Source organism: Stenella coeruleoalba (assembly GCF_951394435.1).
Source record: "Stenella coeruleoalba genome assembly, chromosome: 20".
Taxonomy (NCBI): Eukaryota; Metazoa; Chordata; class Mammalia; order Artiodactyla; family Delphinidae; genus Stenella; species Stenella coeruleoalba.
In genome coordinates, this window is record NC_137166.1 from 17,240,537 (window position 1) to 17,246,536 (window position 6,000).

The 6,000-nt window shown below is 45.5% G+C and overlaps 1 protein-coding gene across 2 annotated transcripts in view; it reads right to left on the reverse strand.

Moving 5' to 3' along the window:
* WWP2 (WW domain containing E3 ubiquitin protein ligase 2) overlaps positions 1-5,269 on the reverse strand; it is a 145,065-nt gene extending 139,796 nt beyond the window's left edge. Inside the window, exon 1 of one of the 2 annotated variants that reach the window (XM_079906852.1) lies at positions 4,822-5,269. The gene's annotated coding sequence lies outside the window, so the exon portion shown is untranslated. Of the gene's footprint in view, positions 1-757; positions 840-4,821 lie in introns of those variants that run through there. The other variant, XM_079906853.1, reaches the window with a different exon arrangement.
* Positions 5,270-6,000: the final 731 nt, after the last annotated feature.

Consider the following 6,000-nt stretch of genomic DNA (forward strand, 5'->3'; position numbering starts at 1 on the left):
GCATGGGTGACACAGAGAGAAAGAGGACCTGCCCTAGGTCAGGGCTGCCAAGTCTTGATATTCGGTATATTCCTAGAAATGGTGATTAACACTTGACTGAAAGCACTGAATGTTTGTTTTCAAGCTGCTGGGGCTGAGGCAGGAACAGGGGACTACAACCTTCTCAAAAAGATTCAGTTGGGGGCTTCCCTGGTGGCGCAGTGGTTGAGAGTCCGCCTGCCGATGCAGGGGACACAGGTTCGTGCCCCGGTCCGGGAAGATCCCACATGCCGCGAAGCGGCTGGGCCCGTGAGCCATGGCCGCTGAGCCTGCACATCCGGAGCCTGTGCTCCGCAGCGGGAGAGGCCACAATGGTGAGAGGCTCATGTACCACCAAAAAAAAAAAAAAAAAAAAGATTCAGTTGGCTCTTTTTAAGAGAAACAAGATCTTCCCTTTTGTCCCTACCTCTCAGAAATTCCAGAGTCTATAATAGTCTGAAGCAACCCAAAGTCACTCACTGACTTGATTCCAGTGGAAGGTGATGTTCATGCAACCACTACTGCATATCTTACTGACAGAAGCATCAGATCTGGGCTCAGAAGACTAAGGTTCAAATGCCAGCTCCTCCATCTCTTAGCTACGTGACCTCATGCGCAGGTCACTTCACCACAGTGAGGTTGTTTGTTTTAAGTCTATAAAACAGCAGGATGCCTGGCAACAACATACATTCAATAATGTTAGGTAGAACCAATATTTTAAACATTAAAAAGCCATTACCCATCCTTCCAAGCTGTCTCTTTCCCATCCTTCTTGGAGGTCTCTAAATTGGTTGCCAACCCAGAAAGCCTGACGAATTCCAGAAACTGGGACTTATATTGATTTCAGTGGCACTACAAAGATGCACGCTTGGAAGAGTAGCCTCCTTAGGAAGAAAAGAGACCCATTAGCTTGTGGTTTTCAAAACGGTCTTTAAATGAAAAGTGAAAAGGAGAGAAAACAAAGTTCCCCAAGATATAATGCAATGCTATACTTAAAATACCTACTAGTATAACAGTATAAACTGAGATTTTTGTCTCAAAATTGAACTTCTAGCACTCCTCTTGGCTATGTATCCACAGTATGCCCTAAGTGACCTCGCTCAGTCTCTTAGCTCTAAATATCAGCTTCCACATGTACATCCCCAGCCCAGCCCGGCTCCAGACTTCCCTATCTAACTGCCCATGACACCTTCACTTGTTTTTCTACTGGGCACTTTACAATCAGTGCGAAAGAAATTCAGCCCCAGCCCTGTTCCTCCTACAGTCTTCCCGTTTCAGTTAACGGCAATTCCATTCTTCCAGGTGTTCATGCCAAAGATTGCAGCGTTGCCGTGACTCCTTTCTTCCTCTCACATCCCACCTCCATACACCCTGTTGGCTGTACTTCAAAATATACCCAGGGCCCAACCGCTGCTGGCCACCTCCATCACTACCACCCAGGCCATCCTTCACCTGGATCACGGCAGGAGCCTCTCAACTTGTCTCCCTGCTTCTACTCCTCACTCCTCTTTGCTTTCTCCACAAGGCAATCAGAGTAAGCCTGTTAGAAGGCAGGATGAAACATGTCCACTCCACTGCTCAAAACCCTCCAATGGCCCAACTCACTCTGAGGGAAAATCAACATCCCCACGAGAGCCTGCAAGGCCCCCACAACTGTCCATCTCTCCCTTACCCCCAACGCCTCTCTGACCTCATCCTCTCCATCCCCCCTTCACCACCCCCTCCAGCCACACCGGCCTCCAGGCAGGTCCACTAACCTGCCAGGGGTGGCCCTTCCTTCGGGCTTTTGAACTTGCTCTTTCCTCTGCCTGGACCACTGTGTCCCCATTTAGCCACATGGCTCATTTTCTCACCTCCTTCAGATTTTTGCTCAACCGTCACCTTCTCAGGAAGACTTTCTAAGGACCCTCTTCAAAACCACAATGCCAGCCAATAACCCACATCCTGCCTCCCTCCTTTATTACAATGTAATGTGCATTTTTCTTGGTTATTTTGTTTATTGTGCCTTTCCCCACTAAAATTTAAGATCCACAAGGGCAGGGGTTTTTGCCTTCCTTGTATACTATAGTCCTGGTGTTCATAATAGCACTGTCCAATATAATTTTTAATTTTTCTAGGAAACATTTTAAAAACTAAATAGGGGACTTCCCTGGTGGTGCAGTGGTTAAGAATCCGCCTGCCAATGCAGGGGACACTGGTTCAAGCCCTGGTCTGGGAAGATCCCACATGCCGCGGAGCAACTAAGCCCATGCGCCACAACTACTGAGCCTGCACTCTACAGCCTGTGAGCCACAACTACTGAGCCCACGTGCCCCAGCTACTGAAGCTCGCGTGCCTAGAGCCCGTACTCCGCAACAAGAGAAGCCACCGCAATGAGAAGCCAGCGCACCGCAATGAAAAGTAGCCCCCACTCGCTGCAACTAGAGAAAGTCCACACGCAGCAACAAAGACCCAAGGTGGCCTAAAATAAATAAATAAATAAATTTAAAATAGGTACAGCTAAAAAAAAAAAAAAAAATAGGTACAGCTTTAAAAAAATTTTTTTTTAAAAAAATAAAAACTACAGAGGAAATTTCAATTCTATTGTATTTAACCCAATAAACTTTAAATGTTATGATTTATAGCATATATTTGTCATTTATTATGATATTTTAAACAATCAAGGAGATAGTTTACCTCTTTTTTTTTTTCATATTAAGTCTTCAAAAATCTGGTGTGTATTTTATACTCATAGCCTACCCCCAGTGTTCAACACTGGAAAGTGACCACCATACTGGACAATGCAACTCTAGAACAATGCCTGGTAGAGAGTAGGTACTTATAAATATTCATTGAATGAAAAAATGTTTTCCCAGGAAGAGGCAGCTATGATATAGCATAGGATTTTCTAAATTTCAGTTACACTCCATATTCACAATTTTTGCTGTAACCTGTACTATTTTTCCCTTAAAATGTCATACTTTGTCCACTTGAAAAAATATTTTAAAATAAAACTTTATGTTGCCTCTATAAATGGAAAAGAATGGGTCTAAGGATAAAATGCCGGGGCGTGAGTCCCTACTCAATCACTCACTACTTCCAGACTCTAAAGCGAGGACTTCACTAAGCCTCAGTTTCTTCATCTGCAGAATAGGGACAATTCCAACCTTCACAGGATCATGGTGAAGATTAAATGAGATGCTGTCATAAGCTCTTTACAATTAGGAAAGTAGTCATTAAATAAAGGAGACTGAGAAGCCAACCCAAGCCTTTTCCTCATGACTGTCATGTTCACATGGACCAATAACAGAAAATGGCAAGCTTGTCTGACAAGAGAAGAGCTAAGACTCAGGTTCAAATCTCTTGTCCTCCACTTACAGGTCTGTGACCTTTAGAAATTCATTTATTCACCAAACACCAAGTGCCCACAACATGACAGGCACTAGGCTAGGAGCCAAATAAGTCAAATAAGATATGAACCCTGCCCTTGAGGAATTTGCAGTCTAGCAGGGAGAAAGAGACCAGCAGACAAGAAAAAGCAAACAACTGTCAAAAAATCAAGTCATCTCTCTTAGGTCTGTTTGTTCACTGTGAAATGGGAATAACACCTTCCCAATCTAACTCACAGAGCTGCCACAAAAATCAATTTTTAAATGTTTGTCAAGTACTCCAAAAACCTGAACTCATTATACATTAGCAAAGTACTTTTCTTTTTCCTACTTGTAACCCAAAACAACTCCGGCTCCTGCAAATGTCCAGTTTGAACATTCACTCCAATTGTACCACATCTGTGAAATTCATTCCACTTTTGCAAATGTTAGTAAACATACAGAAAAAGAGGATAAACAGTTTTAGCACAGGTATTTAATCTCAAAATTATGATCCAGGTCACAGTTCTAAGGAACAAAACACAGACCTCTCAGTCAGCTACCTAGGTACAGTTTGTCAAGATAAGCAGTCACATGGTAAAGGAAACTGAATAATTTAAACTGAAGAAAGAGGAAAACTCATGAAGCAGGGTAGGTAGACAGTGTCCAAGGTTACAGCAGTCTCTGCATTGGTGAGGTAATGCTGGGATTAGGTCGTGCTCAACATGGTAGGCTAAAAGTCATTTTACAGCCAGAGCAAAGTGCCCACACTCTTTTTCTTAAGCCTAGAAGTTGATCTGATCTGAGAAAATCTCAAAGAAAGATGATCCCAAGGGCTAGGTTCCCAAGAAGTGGAAACCCTATCCAAGCAGGAGTAACTGGGTGTGACGAAAGCAAGATGATCAAGATTCTGTGATCCTCCCTGAAGTTTAAAAACTGAATGGGACCAAAATCAAAGTCTCGGGTACCAATCATTTACAAAGAGGAAGGAAAGAAAAGACTCTCAGGTGCAGTTCAGCCTGCATCTTCATACTGATTTCTCCTTCTTTCCCCCCATGTCACTCGCCCAATTTCAGGCGACCCATTCCAACTCAGTCCCAAGTCGCCCCTTCCCCTTGTTCCGATCCCTGCACAAAGGTCACTCCTCTTCATCCCTGGCACCTAAGATGCTTTCCCCTTCTGGGAGGACTTGCTGGCCGCCGCACCCATGACTGCCTTCGCGCCCACCTCTGAGCAGCCCCCGCGCACGACCCGCGGCAAGCCCACCCCTCTCGGGCGGGAACCGGGACACCCCTCCTCGGAGGCCGGAACCGCCGCGCCAGGCCCCTCCCACAGGAAGCCGCCGCCCCCCAGCGCCCTGGCCGCGCCTCCCCCGGCCCACCCCGCGCCGCCCGCCACTCTCGGACTTCCCCGCGCCCCCGCCCGCCCGCCGCGCCCCAGAGCCGGTGCTCGCTACCTGCTGCGGCCACAGAAGCGGCGCCCAACTCCTCTCCCACTTCCGCCTTCCACCGCCCGCACTCGGGCCAGGTCACGTGACCACGCGCGGTCACCTGACCCGGAAAAGGCTGGCCGGACCGCAGGTGTGTGCAACCTAGGCCAGGCCTGAGAACCTCTCGCCAGAAGGCCTTCTTATCCTCTGTAGGTTTAAAAGTGGGAGGGGTTTCCACTCGCTAGATGGTCTCCGAGCAATCAAATAAATTGAGGGCTCGCTGAGTTCCAGGCGCTTCATATACTCCTCCCATCAACCCCGAGGGCGGGCCTGTCTTAGCCCCATTTTACAAGTGAGAGGTGTTCAATCAAGTCAGCAGGTATTTACTGAACTCAGGGTTACCATATAAAATACAGGACGCCCGGTTAAATTTGAATTTTAGATAAACAACCATTAATACGTAGGTGTGCCCCAAATATTGCCTGGTACAGTACATGTTTATACTAAAAAACTACTTGTTGTTGATACTCATATTTAATTAGGCATCTTGTGTTTTAATTTGCTATATCTGACGACCCAAAGCCTACTATGTGCCAGGCACGGTTCTAGGCTCTAGAAACACAAAAGTAGCTTTTGTGGAGCGTCCGTTCTTGTGACATGAAACAAAGGCAGAAAGGCTCCAAAACTCTTGCTGGGGGTCCATAAAGTGCCCCACCACACCAGACAATCCCCATTTCCTTAGTATACAGACTAGACAGACCTTTATGAACTAGAAAAAACATTTTAAATCAGTATTCTTTACTGATAGTTGAGAACTTCAGCTTTGACAAGTTGAATGAAGGCTGAATTTTTCACTTTTAATCACCATTAACTAAAATTAATACTAATCACCTAATTAGCTCTAAGCACTGTGCACTAATTATTCTGTTATTTTTGGTTCTTCCAGTTTGGATGGATCTTGTTATGCGTACAAATGAAACTGGTTGAGCATTTAGTAATTCCAAATCCATCCAGGAGATGGCCTTTCAAGGAGCTACAGCTCTCAACACCTTAATTCCTATCTAAAAAACTATTAAAATTTCTCTAGTAACATTGATGGGAGTTGTACTAATTCTCTTTTAGGGGAATTAGGGAAGGCCTCTTTGATTTGGTGGCATTTGAGTAGGTGTTGACCAAAAGGAAAAAAAGGACTAGGCAAGGCAGGCT